Source organism: Stylophora pistillata, chromosome 4 (assembly GCF_964205215.1).
Source record: "Stylophora pistillata chromosome 4, jaStyPist1.2, whole genome shotgun sequence".
In the NCBI taxonomy this organism is placed as follows: domain Eukaryota; kingdom Metazoa; phylum Cnidaria; class Anthozoa; order Scleractinia; family Pocilloporidae; genus Stylophora; species Stylophora pistillata.
The window spans coordinates 36,109,027-36,126,169 of record NC_142522.1 but is presented as its reverse complement, the minus strand read 5'-3'; the positions used below and the strand labels follow the sequence as shown (position 1 = coordinate 36,126,169).

At 37.2% G+C, this 17,143-nt stretch overlaps 1 long non-coding RNA gene and 1 pseudogene across 1 annotated transcript; both read right to left on the bottom strand.

Moving 5' to 3' along the window:
- Positions 1–4,087: 4,087 nt before the first annotated feature.
- Positions 4,088–5,167, bottom strand: LOC148733535 (uncharacterized). The gene is made up of 3 exons (XR_015999971.1): positions 5,007–5,167; positions 4,539–4,625; positions 4,088–4,344 (listed from the first exon to the last, which is right to left on the bottom strand). It is a non-coding gene; the product is annotated as an uncharacterized LOC148733535 (long non-coding RNA).
- Positions 5,168–13,723: 8,556 nt separating this feature from the next.
- On the bottom strand, positions 13,724–17,122 carry LOC148733534 (uncharacterized; annotated as a pseudogene).
- Positions 17,123–17,143: the final 21 nt, after the last annotated feature.

The window sequence follows — 17,143 nt, the reverse complement described above, 5'->3', positions numbered from 1 at the left end:
ATGTCGTTTATACTATCAACATCGCTGACTACATTTTATAAGAACAAATGAAAACGTATAGACTTTACTGCCCTTCTCGTAGGATTTTGTCGCTTCACGAAAACAACGCCGCGAAGGGTTTTAGCTCCTGACTTGTACACTTCCGTATATTGCAAGTTATCATATATTATTGTCAAAAAACATTGTTGCTGACTTGATATGAGGGTACTTTAAAGACGTCGCGCTCAGAAAAGATTTTTCGTCTCTTTCTCTTTCGATCAAAATTAATTTCATGCGAGGGTTACGGAACAGTTTTGGGTTTGTTTAGCCACTTCTTGTGACGGAATCGGCTGAAGATCAGCACGAATGCTGTAGGATACCTCCTTCGAAACACAGCTGTCAAGCTTTTTTCATTTCGGTTTATTTTCTAAGTTAAGGTTCCTTTTGTAGAAGGAACGTCTTAAGGAATCAAACCTTGATCAAACTTAAAAATGATGTTTAGAAAAAAAAAATACCACCACTTTTTTAAAAGTCAAGTGCGAAAGCGAACCATGAAGTTTAAGACCAATTATTTGAAATTTTGGCTTTCCTTGTTATATCACTGAATAGGAAGAGTTTATGAATAGAACTCATCCCGCTCAACTTGGAAAAAGTTAATCAATTTCTAAGTCACCGGTGAAACTCCCTCCCCGGCTGACCAATATGTCCATACAAGCTCTCAAAGGTTATTAATAATATGGTTGTCTTATGAAAGAAATGTGCATTTTACAGATCATTAGTATGTATTTATTTGCACTCATCAAGAGGGTAACTTGTATTAAAACAGCAACAACATCTGTTCTATCTTTTTTTCTTTGTTTGCTTTCCTCTTCCGGTTCTTCTTCCGGTTCTTCTTCCGGTTTGAAAGTCTCAAGTGACATTTTCGCATAACAAATACTATCAGATCAGTATTATGTGTGATATTTTCTTTTATCATTTTTTCTCATTATTCTCTGTTATATACGACATACATAACTTGTGTGAAGTTCGCACTAGCATCTTTTCATGGAGTTAATTCTTTATCTATCGTGTTTGCAATTAAACTGAGCTTCTTGAAAATTGACAGTTCGTATTCACAAAAAGCTTATCTATGGAAATGACACATGGCAGCAGTGTTCCGCTCTGCAAGGAGTCAGAGTTAATTCCAAAAGAACAAAACGGAATAGGGACTTCCTATAAGACAACAGAAAACACCTTTACAGCCCAATGTTAAGTCAAAGCTCAACAAGTGTAATATTTGCGCACAGATGACCGGATTTCAGCGCCTTCGGGAACAAATCGGAGAGTTGAGATGGCTTTAGCATCGGCGTCAAGTATGTGTTCAAGCGTTGGTCCTCCAAGAGCTCTCTCATACTTCAAAGCTTCCTGTTCAGTCTTCCTTACAATTTTAACCATTCCTGGAAACTTTCTCGTCTGTTTGGCCATCATAAAGGATCCTTTCAGAAACTTGAAAACACCATTTAACAATTTCTTGATGAGTCTAGCGGCGAAATCTGGTTGTGGGCACGCTTATGGATCCCGTTTCAGTTGCTCTTAAAACCAGCGAAGTGCTTCAACTTGACTTCTTATATAGCAAAATCGCACGCATTCTATACTTCATCTTATGCGCGGCGTCTATTTTAACACTCATGGCACTTACTGTGGATAGATATGTGGCCGTATCGTCGCCAGTTAAGTACAAAGCAATGATTACCTCCAACACAGGCAGCCCAAGGTCACTAATAGAAAAGCGGACGTGACTCTTACAGTGTTGCGCAACGTTTTACATTTATAAAGGTTTGTATGGGATGTTTTCGGTTTGCCTTAAAAGAGAGAAAAAAATGTCTTGTTTTGAAATAAAATGGACTTACCTTATTGCCTTGTTGTTTTCTTTGTTGATTACTAGCGTCTCAGGCCATTTTGAAGTGTTTTCGGCGAGTTAGCGCTATTTTGGTGTTCAACAAGGCAATAAGGTAAGTCCATTTTATTTCAAAACAAGACATTTTTTCTCTCTTTTAAGGTAAACCGATAACATCCCATACAAACTTTTATAAATATAAATTAATTAAAATGTCTAGCGACTGGTTACCTAATCATTCTAAGCAACATATGGCAATCTTCGGTCTTTCCTTGCACTTAGGTGGCACGGAAAGCCGTAAAAATCTTGAACAAAAGCTCATCTTTCAAACCGGCAGTCTAAATCCCACAGGGATCAATGAACGCTTTTCATTCCACTAATTTATTCATGTTTTTCTCGTTGCCATGCACCCACCAATAACGTAGCTCCATTTTCTACCTTTAAAAGCACACACAACCCACAATTCCTCTATTCGCTCCGACGAAGGGCTAACGCTCGAAACGTCAGCTTTTGTAATCATTAGGGTGGCCAATTTACCATTTCAACTTTGTTGATATATCCAAATTATTTCGTTACTCCCACCGACGCAGCCCCAAACAGTTTCTTTCGAAACTTTCAGCCTTTATTCATTTAAAAAAGATTAGAGTTCGTATCCGTAAACGTGACAAGTTTTAATAAGTCCAAAAGAGATAAACTTATGAACTTTCAATGCATTTTTTTTTTTTTTTTTGATGTTGTGAAAATAAAATGTTTGAGGGGATTTCATAAACTCTTCGTCTCAGAAATCAATTACCATTACCATTTAGAAAGGACCATCGAACTGAGTGATATATTTGTTTCGGGGCCGGATTACGCACGCTAAATCAAGCGTTAGATTTGTTTCTTCATTTTATCTGGAGAGATTAAATGAAATAGGAAGCATGTCAACCCATATGCAATCTACCGCACAAAGACGAACAAGAAAAAGGCTAGCAATATTATTGCGAATGTTCAGTCACGCTTAGGCGCGCGATTTAAATTAATCTGTAAGGGAAAAATAAGAAAATAAATTGTCGCGGAAACGGCTCATTCTTGTTTTTCTTTCGAGTTAGTGCCTCCGCGAGCACTTAATTTTTTAAATTTTTTTCTTCCTTTTCTTGCCGCTGTCCTTTCACTCAATCAACACGATACTAAAGAAAACCATCATGAAAGCTAACGTGTGTAAAGCTGGACGCCGGTTGACGTAAGCCAGTCTGAAAAAGCCGCTCGGTCCTACACTCGCACAGCTTTTTCGACGCTTTTTCCAAATTCTAACGGCGGACCTTTCAACCTCGTTCCCAGGCTTTTCCGCCCGTCCTCTCAACGAGAGGAGGTTGCGGCGCTTTAGCAGACTGGTGCATGTTTTTCACTTTTATACCACTGGCTGAGAGGTTATGAAGCATAGAAAGATAGGATGAAAACTTTAGGAGAAGGTATTTATTTAAGCAGACATATCTTGTCGAAATAAAAAAATGGCCTAAACGCATAGATTTCAGGGCACCAGAAAGCGGGCACCAGGTTAATAAACACCAAAAGCGGCTAATTGCTGGGACGTGTTGCCATCTGGAACGAGACTCGTGCGATATCGTTCGTTCAATGGTATCAATTCGTGTGAAATTCGTGTAAAATTCCCTGCAGCAGGTGATGACTTTCCCTTTATGCTTGGTTAGATGTTGACAATTCTGATACATGCCGACCATTAGTCCTCGTAAGCGTTGATAAAGAGCGGCCGACAGCTATCGAAACTGTCACATTTGAGCATGCAAGAAAACTACCGGCTGCTGGGAAAGAAATTATATAATAAATTTTGAGCTAACTACTGCCTAATAACATTCTGCTGAACCCTAGCTATAGAGCTCAAACTGATAGGGATGTGTTGCTCTTCTAGGATTCTTAAAAATAAGGACCAATTTTAAATTGTGAATAAAATGTATTGCGCATTACAGGGGGTAATGACTCAATTTTTTACTAAACATCGATATAAAGGCCTCGAGATGAACCCTTTCACTCTAAAGATCTCATTAGTAATTCTCCTTACTGTCTGCTGTACAATTCTTAGGATGTTAGTTTGAAGAAATTGGTATTGGGTCAACTGATAATCAAATGATTGATATTTCCTTTATTCTCATCCGTTGTTCGCTTGAAGGAGTCTTCTAATCACCATGTCCACTTAAAATGTTTGGGCTTAAGTTTAAAAGTAGCGAATAGCAGATGTTTATCATGTGGACCACAGCCTTTATTCAATTCATGTTAAACAGTTTATTTCATTAAAATACAGTAGTGATGATAGCGTTATATAAATAGACATCTACATCTCAATTTTATCATTCAAGAACAACTTTTTGCAGTAACTTTGAGTTAGCTTTAGTAAGTATTCAATACAGGGAAACTTATTTCACTTGGTCCATTTTACATCCCATTTCGCGGGCCTGTAAGCAGATGCCTCTCCGGTACTGCCGCTCACGTTGTGCCTAAAGATTTGATAAACATGATTTTAAAATGTACCGTCAAGTTTATTCGAAAAAATAAGAATAAAAACAAGAGCGCCAAGTTCTGACAGATAGTTGAATGAATGAAAAGTACCTTGACTTTCTCCTTCAGTTCAAATATTGAATAACTAAACTGACATCAACAAGGCAAACCGAACAGACAAACTTGTACTAACCTCCTCCAAGCGTCTGCGGATGTTTGTCCTCAACATTTCTAAATTTTCAGCCCCTCCTTCATCTCTAAACTTTTTCAGAGTCGATCTCTAGAAAAGTTTAAAACGGCTTTCAGTTAGAAAAATTCAGTTCGAGAAGTAACTGAATACGTCGAGTAAATACACCGATTAACGACACATGTAAATGTTAAACTGAACTGCTTGGATCATTCAAGATTCCAGCTCATTTTGACATGACCAAGTGGTTGAGGTATGTGATCCTTACCGGACATTTTCTGTTTGAAAGGAAAAAATTGTCATTCCTAATCGAGCCACTTTAATAATTTAACTGAAATCAATGAGGCAAACTGAAAAAAAAAAAACTAAAACTGGTAAACTGAAAACTGCTTATTAAAAAAAATATACGAAACATTTTGGTGGTTTAAAAGGGTAAAACATTTCTAAGCTTATTAATTCGTGTCTTTTTGTTACCTTGCAGCCAGGACCCGGACAGATACCAGTATACACGGATCCCTCGACCAACAATGAAGAAAAGAACAGTGCAAAGATACAAAGCTTAAGTGCTGTAGTTTCCATCTTACATACACAAGTATCAGTGCATCAGTGAAGAATTCTAGTATATATAAGTGCAGTAGACAACCCAAGATGCGTACAGCTGCTGGCAGCTGTAGTGAAACGCTTTTTTCAGCTCAGCTCGGAGAAAACTAATTACTTCCTTAGTCATCATACAATATAAAAACGCATCAGTCAAAATGTGCCACAGTTTTTTGATGACGGGATTTTAACCAAGTTGTTTAGTTTTCCTGATTGTCGGAGTCAGTTAAATTATCCAAAAGTTTGTTCGCTGCTTGAACTGAGTAGACTGAAATAAATATTTTGCAAAGGGATTCAAATGAACTCGCAAGCTTCCATAACAAACACCATGACGCTCATGCTCCCTTTCCCTCAGACACGTATCCCACTTGAGCTAGTAAAAAAGTGATATAACAAAATAAAAAATGAACTCATGAAATAGTTGATGTTTCTACTCCGACGATAGTTTTGTAGGCTGATAAACATAAAGTTTCCCCATAAATCATCTTCCACATGGACCAAACTTAAAGTTGTTCATACTGCAACAAAGTATGGGAACTAGAATTGTTATTTATGTTTAGGTATTTATGGTCAATAAATATATCTTATTAGACGTTTTGTTGTGTAGTATCACTGAGTATTTCTATGAGTTGTGCCGTATTTTGACGAGCCCGTAAGGCGAGTCAAAATCCAAATAACGAGTAAAAATACTCAGCGATACTACACAACAAAACGTCTAATAAGTTATTTATTATCCAACACACCAAGCCGTGTTATTTCAGTGCGGGCGAATTTCGCGGATATTTATTTACAGGGAGTCCGTGACAGAAGTATGCGTAGCGGAATGGAATTGGCGCGTTGTTGTGTTGCTGTTTCTATTTTCTTCATTAAATGAAGAAATTTTCTGGTCGTCAAGCTGTTTTTCTTCGTTCGATTCATCTAATGAACTTAGATCTATATTTGCCAGCCATTCTGACTTTTTGTCGTGGGAAATAGGATTCTAATTGTCCGCCACTTTTTTTTTCCTAACTACAATCCAATTCTTCGCTTGCGCGATGCGAGAAAACCCGTTTAACCGGTACTACAATAGACGACTACAAATACCGCGTGATATTTGTACTCGTCTATGGCGTTATTTGTACTCGTCTAGGTGTAGTTGGATAATAAGAGAATGTAAACTGCTGTTAATAATCTCTTGTGATCCACTAGTATTTGATTAAAAAACAGCCCGCTGCATTACAGGCGTTTCACCGGAGCTGCTGCTTTTACTCCGACTCGTTTTATCATTTCAGTATCTTAACTAAGTAAATGACGAAAATAATTTCGTAGATATTTTAAACAAGTTTTCGTAGGAGAGAATAATTTTGTTTCTCGTCCAAATTGAGGCCTTCCCCGGCAGGGTATTAGGCCAATCTTTACAAAGACAAGAGGTTCATGCTTGCGGGAAACCGAAGGGAAAAAATGGTTTTTCACATTGTCCTGAAAAAGCTACCCAGCTGAAATTTAGCAAGCCCTACAGGAAACAAACTTCTCCTGTGAGCCTGTGACACGCCGGCCCGGCTGCTTAAAATTTTGCGGCACAAACTCAGATATAGTGAACACGTGTGTACGATATGGTTACAAGCTTTTTTTCTTTATTTTCACGACAAATAATTCTATAGCAGCTTACACGTCATTTCAAATTACTCAATTCATAAGACATATATACACACATTTCTATATATAAATTTATATTTAACAATTATTCGCCGAAGGCGAGTTGAATATCGTCGAATAATCCCCGAGACGAAGTCGAGACAATATTTACCGAACCTGAGGCGAATAATTTTTTTTAGTCCAATGTCAGAGCTGAACAACAGAGAAATGTCTAAAATCATAATATTTTAGTAACATTTATTAACATTTTATTTTAACATTTTATATAAACCGCGTGGAGCGGTTTATATAGCGTCATATAAGGAACCGATCGACCAATCAGATTGCTGGAAACTCTTTGCTCAGCTCTGAAATTATACTAAATACACATATCTCGAAGGTTATCAACAGTTCTGTGGTTGTCTTGGTGTAAAAGAAATATGTATTTTACATATCATTAGTATGTAATTATTGGCACTCATCGAGTAGGTAGCTTGTATTAAAACAGCTGCAACAACATCTGTTCTATGTTTTTACCTTTGTTTATTTCGAACTTTATTTTTACTCTTTTTCTTCCAGTTTAAAAACCTCGAGTGATATTTTCACATATCAAATAATTTTAGATCAGCATTATGTTTGATAGTTTTCTACTTTTTTCTCATTATTCCCGTTATACGACACGCGTAACCTGTGTGCAGTTTTGCATTTGCGTCTTTTCATAAAGTTAATTCTTTCTCTCTCGTGTGTGCAATTAGACTGAGCTTCTTGCAAATTGACAGTTCATATTCAAAAAAAGCTTATCTATGGAAATGACACATGGCAGCATTGTTCAGCTTTGCCTTTTGCTTTGGTGGATTCTGGATTGTTGCTCAGTATTTGCTTGGAGCTTCTCAAAGTTACTCGTCTAGAGGACACTTGTTACAAGAGGGGAGTGGGACACTGGTGTCTACTAGAAATTAGAAAACCGTAGAAAATATCTCGTAAAGCCGCAAGACCGCAAAAAAGAGATTCGACCAAAACCGTCAAAACCAATGTGAGGCGTTTGACTGAAGCTGCAAGAACTTGTTCCCAGTCGCATAGCTTTTTACAACGTCAAAATAAATTTGCAAATAAGTCATTTTGATTGAGTTTGTTTCTCGCTGCTACCGGTACTGAAGTACAGAAAATTTCAAGACCTTTTAAATACCAAGCATAGCTTCAGGGTAACAGTTTCCGATTCAGTTCCTTTTCAGCGCGCGCTCGGACCCAGTCCATGTCACGTCTTCGTGTCTTGTTCTTCATGCAATTACTCGCGACTACCCTCATTACTTTAACCTTCTTTCAAGAAGAATTCTCTCATGTATTGACCGCGTGATCTCTCCGTTGTAATTCGAAGTGTTTCTCTCTGTAGGATGGTTGGATTATTAGTTGCTTCTGTAAAACAAACACAGCAGTATTTATTGTTGCTATCCTTTGTGTTTCTAAGCGGCCGGACCACAACAGCTTGATGTCTCTGGCAATAAGCAAGACTGAAGAACTAACTTGAAGATTTCATACAAAGTCGAGCTCATTTTAGGAATGAATTCACTAGTTAAGCAGAAATACCCCTTCAACATTTTATGGACTTATTTACACAGTTGGAGGAAAACTCAGTTAGATAGTCACATTCAGCATTCAATCATTTGTTAATCAATAGTTAACGGCCTAAAATCGTTCAATAAAAATAACAGACTGACCGAAATTAAGCCGTTAGTTAACGGCCTAAAATCGTACATTAAACATAACAGACTGAACGAAATTAAGCCGTTAGTTAACGGCCTAAACTCGTACAATAAACATAACAGACTGAAGGAAATTAAGCCGTTAGTTAACGGCCTAAAATCGTACAATAAACATAACAGACTAGACGAAATTAGGGCGTTAGTTAACGGCCTAAAATCGTACAATAAACATTGCAGACTGGACGAAATTAAGCCGTTAGTGAACGGCCTAAAATCGTACAATAAACATTACAGACTGAACGAAATTAAGCCCTTAGTTAACGGCCTAAAATCGTACAATAAACATTACAGACTGAACGAAATTAAGCTGTTACTTAACGGCCTAAAATCGTACAATAAACATAACAGACTGAACGAAATTAAGCCGTTAGTTAATGGCCTAAAATCGTACAATAAATCGTACAATAAACATAACAGACTGAATGAAATTAAGCCTTTAGTTAACGGCCTAAAATCGTATAATAAACATTTATTTACAGACTGAACGAAATTAAGCCGTTAGTTAATGGCTTAAAATCGTACAATAAACATAACAGACTGAATGAAATTAAGCCGTTAGTTAACGGCCTGAAATCGTACAATAAACATTACAGACTGAACGAAAGTAAGCCGTTAGTTAAAGGCCTAAAATCGTACAATAAACATAACAGATTGGACGAAATTAAGCCGTTAGGTAACGGCCTAAAATCGTACAAACAACATTAGAGACTGAACGCAATTACGCCGTTAGTTAAAGGCCTAAAATTGTAAAATAAAATAGACTGAACGAAATCAAGCCGTTAGTTAACGGCCTAACATCGTACAATAAACATAACAGACTGAACGACGTTACGTAAGTACTAAAAGAAGAAATGACCTAAAACCATCGACAACACCCATCTAGGACCACCGAAAACCCACTTCAGAAATCAATTTCAAGTGTAAAATAGCGCACGCTGAAGCTTTATTAGGGCGATATTCGTGGATATTTATTTACGGAAATGTTTTCGCATACCCCGTCACTTTTCAAGCCTCAATAGAGAGATTTAGCAAGAGGACGGGAACGTCATTTCAGAACGGGAGAGCGCGCGGAATAGTCTGGACACTACACCATTCGACTTCCGGTGTTAGCGTTGCCGTTCTCCCAACAAGTTTAGGACGTCACTTTGCTGGTTTTCCCGTCGCGATCAGAACGACTCAAATTTCCGTCAATTGTGCACTTGTAAATCGATCCAAACGAGATAATACTGTTTGGAAGTATTTCAATACTCATGTTCAGGATAATTGGGTCCCTTTCTTTGTTTTAATCGGTGTATTTTTGAAAACTTGTCGCTTCAATATGCTGGTTCCCGAAAGGAAATTGGAACACAATCGTTGGCAAGCGATCCAAGATTTCAGGACTCATTTTGCTTTTGAATGAGCAAGGCTTTAGGTAATAAAAGGGCTTTTCTTTAATACATTTCTTTGATTAAGCCTATGTGAAAACTCTAAGAATGGGATATATGCTGTTGAATTTTATCGTAAATCGATTCATCAATAACCATGCTGCATGTTGAAGTTTGGAGCAGTCAATAAAATGAACAATCACGAAGCTTACATATCGTAAAATGTTTTTATTTACTTGTTTTCGTTGTCGTTGTCGTTTTTACCGATCATAAATGAATGCTTTGTGGATTGAAGTCAGAGATAAACAATTTGAGAATTTTCTCGGGTTTGCATTTTTTTATGTCTTAAACTTTTTTAATCAGCGCCGATGAAAACAAGAAAGTTGGGCTCACGCAACAAAAGACAATGAATTCTATTTCGACTCGACTTTCTAAATCAAGTAATTTAATTCAGTCTTGAACAACTTCGTCAAAAAAAGAAGAAACAACACAAAACAAACAAAAAACCGAAACCAAGTCTTATCCTAAGCCTAACCATTTCATGGGTGACTTGCATTAATTCTTTCAGCGTTAAACAAGAACTCGCATTAACTTTGTCGTTGCGTCGCTTGGTTTCTTCATGGTTTCGCCATAACCCCATTCAAAATGCTTTGCATCTCTAAGTATTCAATGTTCAAAAGAGATGTATCGTCATGAATGAATAGAAATTTTCAGTAAACAAGGGGAAAAACGATGAAGATTTCCAAACTATACTTTGTAAAATTGCGAAGAAAGATGAGCAGTGCTAAAATCTAATGGCATGGCACGAAACGAAAAGACAGCAACACAAATCACAAAAAAAAATCTAATGGGCTCTAAAATTCGATACATGAATCAACAGACACGAGTCTTACCTAGAATGGATCAATTATAGAGTTTAATCGCCCATCTAACTTTCCGTAACTATAATTATCCTCTGTTTGCGCTTGTTGCATCACTCTCAAAGAGGATAGTTTCGTTGTCCTTAAAGCTGTTTGTGAAAGTGAAAATTTGTGTTCGCGATCTTTGAAAAGCCGAGTTAGGCTTTTGAAAAACATATTGCCATGGCGTCTCGTTGCAGCGACTGCTAACTCACTTCTGAAACACAACGGGGTGACGTTCTCGACCCAGTTTCTTACCGGTATTTTTGCTGCGCGCGCCATTGTCAACTGACGTTCCCGTCCTCTTGCTAAATCTCTCTAATAAAAATTGGACACGCCGCTAAAGATATTTTATGCCGTGAAGGCGTGATTTCCTTCAGTCGGTGTTATCACTAGAATACGACCCCAAGTCCTAAAACCAGGAATGCTGGAAAATGACCCCGACATCCTAGAACCTGGAATGCCGCCTTGATTGCCATAAGGTGGTACATTCCAGCGCCTAACCTAAGCATAGAGTAGCAGCTTTTAGTTTCGTGTAGATTAAACTACAGTTAGGGGCCGACAATGTAACTTTTGAGGGGGTGGGTGATTTGTGGTAATCAACAAATTTTTTTTCTAGCAATCTGCTGGGCAGGATCTTTTTATCGGTATTTTTTTTTTGTTACATTTGTTCTGTTACATTTGGGCTGCATGCAATTTTCTTTTTCTTCCAACAAGCGCTTGCAGGAAATTGTTTTTCAAATTCCCCCCCCTCCCCACCCCCAAAGAATTAAATGATCGGCCCCTTACCAGGATTCATCGTAATATGTGAAACATTGTAAAATCCGCGAGTTTCGCAACCAAAGACGGCTTCATTTCATTCAATCTGTCATATTTATTGTACGATTTTAGGCCGTTAACTAACGGCTTGTACGATTTTAGGCCTTTAACTAACGGCTTAATTTCATTCAATCTGTTATATTTATTGTACGATTTTAGGCCGTTAACTAACGGCTTAATTTCGTTCAATCTGTTATGTTTATTGTACGATTTTAGGCCGTTAACTAACGGCTTACTTTCGTTCAGTCTGTTATGTTTATTGTACGATTTTAGGCCGTTAATTAACGTCTTCATTTCGTTCAGTCTGTTATGTTTATTGTACGATTTTAGGCCGTTAACTAACGGCTTAATTTCGTTCAGTCTGTTATATTCATTGTACGCTTTTAGGCCGTTAACTAACGGCTTAATTTCGCTCAGTCTGTTATGTTTATTGTACGATTTTAGGCCGTTAACTAATGGCTTAATTTCGTTCAGTCTGTTATATTTATTGTGCGATTTTAGGCCGTTAACTAACGGCTTAATTTCATACAGTCTGTTATGTTTATTTGGAGATTTTAGGCCGTTAACTAACGGCTTAATTTCATACAGTCTTATATTCATTGTACGATTTTACGCCGTTAACTAACGGCTTAATTTCGTTCAGTCTGTTATGTTTATTGTAAGATTTTAGGCTGTCAACCAACGGCTTAATTTTGTTCAGTCTGTTATGTTTATTGTACGATTTTAGGCCGTTAACTAACGGCTTAATTTCATACAGTCTGTTATCTTTATTGGGAGATTTTAGGCCGTTAACTAACGGCTTAATTTCATACAGCCTGTTATATTTATTGGGAGATTTTAGGCCGTTAACTAACGGCTTAATTTCGTTCAGTCTGTTATATTTATTGTACGATTTTAGGCCGTTAGTTAACGGCTTAATTCCGTTCAGTCTGTTATGTTTATTGTACGATTTTAGGCCGTTAACTAACGGCTTAATTTCGTTCAGCAGGTAGTTTATATAATGGTAGATTTTAAGCCGTTAACTAACGGCTTAAAATCGTACAATAAGAAAATAGATATTTAATATTTTTTATTAAATATATTAAAAAAATATTATTTATTATTTAATTTACGAAATTATTATAACGATTGGGATAGTGGCTTAAAATCTCACAATAAAAGACCGTGATAGTAACATATTATGTCATTATATATATTCCCATTACACTACGCTACAATATCAGAACAAATCGTTTGACCCTTTCTGCTTTTATTCAAAGGTACAACGAGGAGGATTTTGCTATTGATGATCAAATACAAAAACTTATGAACATTGAATAGGTCTGCATTTTTTTTCCGCAAAACAAATCTTGTTTATTTCGCTTGTATTACGATGTGAAGTAATAATATTGTTTTGGTTCTTTGGTTCAATATTTATTTTACTTTGTCTTGTGGTATGGTAATGTATGGTAACGAGTTTTGGACGAAAGGAAGATAAAATTGAAAGCAAGGACAAAATTGAATCACAACATGTATTTATCACTGGTTTATATCACTAATTTGTTAGGCTTGTAGGCTCAAATATCTATTCAAATGTTCTTAACAAAAAGAAAGAAAAAAACCTAATGATAGTGATAGATAATATACAATTGTTAGCATTTTATCAAAATTGCCAGTACATTAGCAAGAGAAAAGGTTAAGGGAATTAAAAAAATCCCCTTAGGGAAAATGCTTTGATATTTCACCAATTTCACTCAGTTACAATTAAGGAAATGTATGGATATCAGTGAGGAGAATTTGCATGTGGATATTGAGACTTAGAGGGTTTAAATAACTAGAGTGGCATGAAGTAGCACTGTAAGGAGAGCAAAATCAGGCTGTTCTTGATGCTTTAGAAAACGCTGTTGGTTTTGTATTGTGTTGTAAGGGTGGGTAATGCTCAGTATCTTTTCAATATTTTGTATTGGATTATTTGTTAATACACTTATTATCAGCAACACCAGGAAATGACTTCTTTGTTAAGTGCCTTGAATCTATAATATTACTTTTTTTGTTCACAAAGGTAACATTTGGGGCCCTGTGACTCATGTCACTATTGACACTTTCAAGAAAGTACATACATGAATATCATATTAAGACTAGAGCTGCAAAATCATGAACTTATGAAACATATTTTTTCCAAATTTAATACTTAATTACAGCAGTTGTGTTGAGATGGACAGATCCAGCTTTAATTTTTCCCGGAACTCATCAATTCACTTTATTTAAGCTCCTATGTTAGAATTATCACATATATACATACACTATTTTTATAAAATTTGGATCAATGACATAATATTCATTATAATAATGAAAACAATAATATGAATGATTTAGAACTAGGCTTTGTGATTTTCTCCTTGAAGTCCCCTCTTTTTTTTTTAGAATAAAAAGGGACATTTATGGAATGATGAATGGCTAACTAACTTCTGCTGCAAGAAGCCCTTCCAATCTTCTAATAAGATGAGCTTTATCCCCAGTTAACGATGCTCCTCTTACACGTAGTTCTTCTTTCAGTTCCTTGACATTCATCATTTGAGGGTTAATCTTACTAGATGGCCTAGCCAGTTGTTCTCTTGATGAGTGTGCAACCTTTTGATGAGACTCAAGGAGGACCACATCTGGGAATCTCATTTCACATGTTTCTCACCTGATTGGCTTAAAGATAGCTATAAGGTTTTCATCTAACTTCATTTCTTGGGCACACCTTACAATATCTTTAGACTCCTCACAAAATGAACAAAGGGAAGCTACATCTCGTGATCGTCCACACTAACAGAAGTTAAGGGTATCCTTGCAGTGAGGTGGAAGTCGAGACTCGAAGTGGGATATGTTGGTAGACGGCACAGGCTGATGTTCAGGCAAATAAAATGCCCTGACATAATTAGTGCGCATTAGCTGCCACCACTTACCTACATTGCTTGTTGAGCGAGACCTATTGGTTAAATTTAGGTCTTGCTTCACACCTGAATGCTTTGATTCCTTTGCCTGCAAAGAAATAATACCATAACCAACCTTCTGTTGTCTGTAGAGCAGTTCTGCATGGTAGGGTATGGCATAGCCGATTGTCCAAACCGTTAAGTTAACAGCATCTGGGAAGAATAGAGAGATAAGGTTGAAGTACATGGTGCAAGAGTGCTTTAGTTGATTCATTCCAACTGCATTTGCCTCAACCTTGCTGAAGAGCATCCCAGAGTCTCGGAGATACTGAGCTGCTTTACCAAGGGCCAGGCGCTTAATCCTCTGAGGACCAGACTCATCATTCATGCAGAGGGCATCAATTAATCTAAATGAATACCTGGCTAATGAAACAGCTTGTTCACCTATCAACCTTGTAGCGATGTTGTTGCTCCTTTTGTCTTTGTCATTGTAGTGTTCCCTAATCTTTCTTGCAAGAAATGCTAACTGACAGCCTTTCCTATCTGAATTACCTCTGACACTACCACTTGCTGCAGTACTACCTATTGCTTGCTGAAATACCTTATGTTGCTCTCTAACTAGTTCTGACTGCCTAACTCTATCTCCAGCATCCTCGGGGTAACTTGACAATATAGATGAAGCCGTTTTTCTCTCTCGAGGACTACCCTGAACGTGTAAAGGTGAACTCAAAACCTCTAAAAAGTCCTCAATCAAATCTCTCTGTAAAGCTTCACGGTAGATAACATTTAGCAGATGCTGCCAAGCATTAATCTCATTATGCACTGGCTCTGGTCTTTGACGATCTGCAAACTCACCAATCCTGGGATAAACAACACTTCTAATTCCATTCTCTGCCATGAAAGATAATTCTTTTTCATGCTTCTTAGCTTGACTAAGAGACTTGCTTAGTGAATCTCGATACTGGTTTAGTTTTAAAAGATCTGCTTTCCTCTTCTCCAGGGAGGGTGGTTTCCAGGTATCTGAGAATGAATGTCCTATACATGCCCCCATAGTACCCAAACTACCTTTGTGAACAGATGCATAAGGGGAAGGGTAAGTAGCAGCCTGATTGAACTCGCTATTAGCCCAACTTTGCCAAGACTGATCAGCACTAGGTTGAAACTCTAAGGTGACTGCTCACCACAAACAATTAACACATTACCCTCTAGTATTAACATCTCCTCCGTGTGTTGTTTCCAAAGGTCTTCCATTACCCTGTCTTTTTCATTCACACTTAGGCAATGCAAAAGATATTGAAAATCCCTACTCCTAACATGATCCCCAAAATTCCAAACAGTTAGTGACCCATGAGATACAATGAATATATGAAGTTCATATATTCATATATATATGAACTTCATATATTCATTGTATCTCATTTATCACTTTCACGGGTTTATTACGAATCATATATGAACTTCATATATTCATTGTATCTCATTTATCACTTTCACGGGTTTATTACGAATCAACTTAACGGCCTGCTTCCAGTTGGCTTGTTAGCTCAATTGGTAGAGCGCTGCACTAGTATCACAGAGGTCAGTGGTTCGAGTCCCGTACAGGCCTGATTTTTTTCAGGTCTGATTTCCGCTATTGAATAAATAGCGCTATCTACTGCGAGGATCGTGCATCATACGTAGTTAGTGACCCAATAGACATACTCAGATAACTAGTTTCTGGGGCACCATCATCAGAAAACTGTACAATAAAATGATTGGTATTTTCATTAAACCAGATGAGCTGGTTCCTCAAATAAGGTAAACGCAAATGCAAATCAATTATCATGAAAACTAAACCAGTGACAGTTGTAGATACACCAGAGTAATTAGGAATTTCACATACATGCCCTATATCTAAACTCTTTACAAACTTGTCTACTTTCTCATCTGATGCTATACGAGGAATAGTAACATTCACACCTGCACACTTAACATTCCTGGGTAACCAAACATCTTCTTCAGCATTAAACACAGAACTTTGGGTTTTACAGATTAGTTGAAACTTTTTCCTAGACAAAAATGCTTGACACTTTATAGAAACAGCCTGCTTTAAGGCTTCTTCACTGGTTCCATACTCTTTCATTGCCTTCCCAAACACACCCTGTAAAAACCGACCCCTTCAGTGACAAGTTATTAATTTTTCCAAGATTTTTTTTTTGCACATGATGCAATAAAATTCCAAGCACCATAAATTGCACCCTGCTCCCCACCATGAATAAATTCTAGGATATTCCTAATTTCCTGTCGCCGTCTATATCGTGTGCTTGATTTAGGGTTGTTAACCATTTCAAATGTAGTTGCACTACTCTGTCTACGTGCCTTGGCATGATGCCTTTGTTCCAAAAGTGTCTTAACTTTCTCATACTCTTTCACAATACTGTCTAACCTCCCCTCCAGCTCTCTAAGCTCCTCCTCAATCGCCTCCTTCCGCCTTTCTATTTCCTCTAAAACATAGAAAATAAAACTATGTAAGCTTATGTTTGTCGCATATGATAATGAGCTTATTTAACTTACATGACACAATATTTTAAGCCACCAAGCGGAAATGTCTGCTATAAGAATACATGTGGATCGACAATAGAAAATGATGCTGATATACATGTTTAGTGAGTGGAGGCAAAA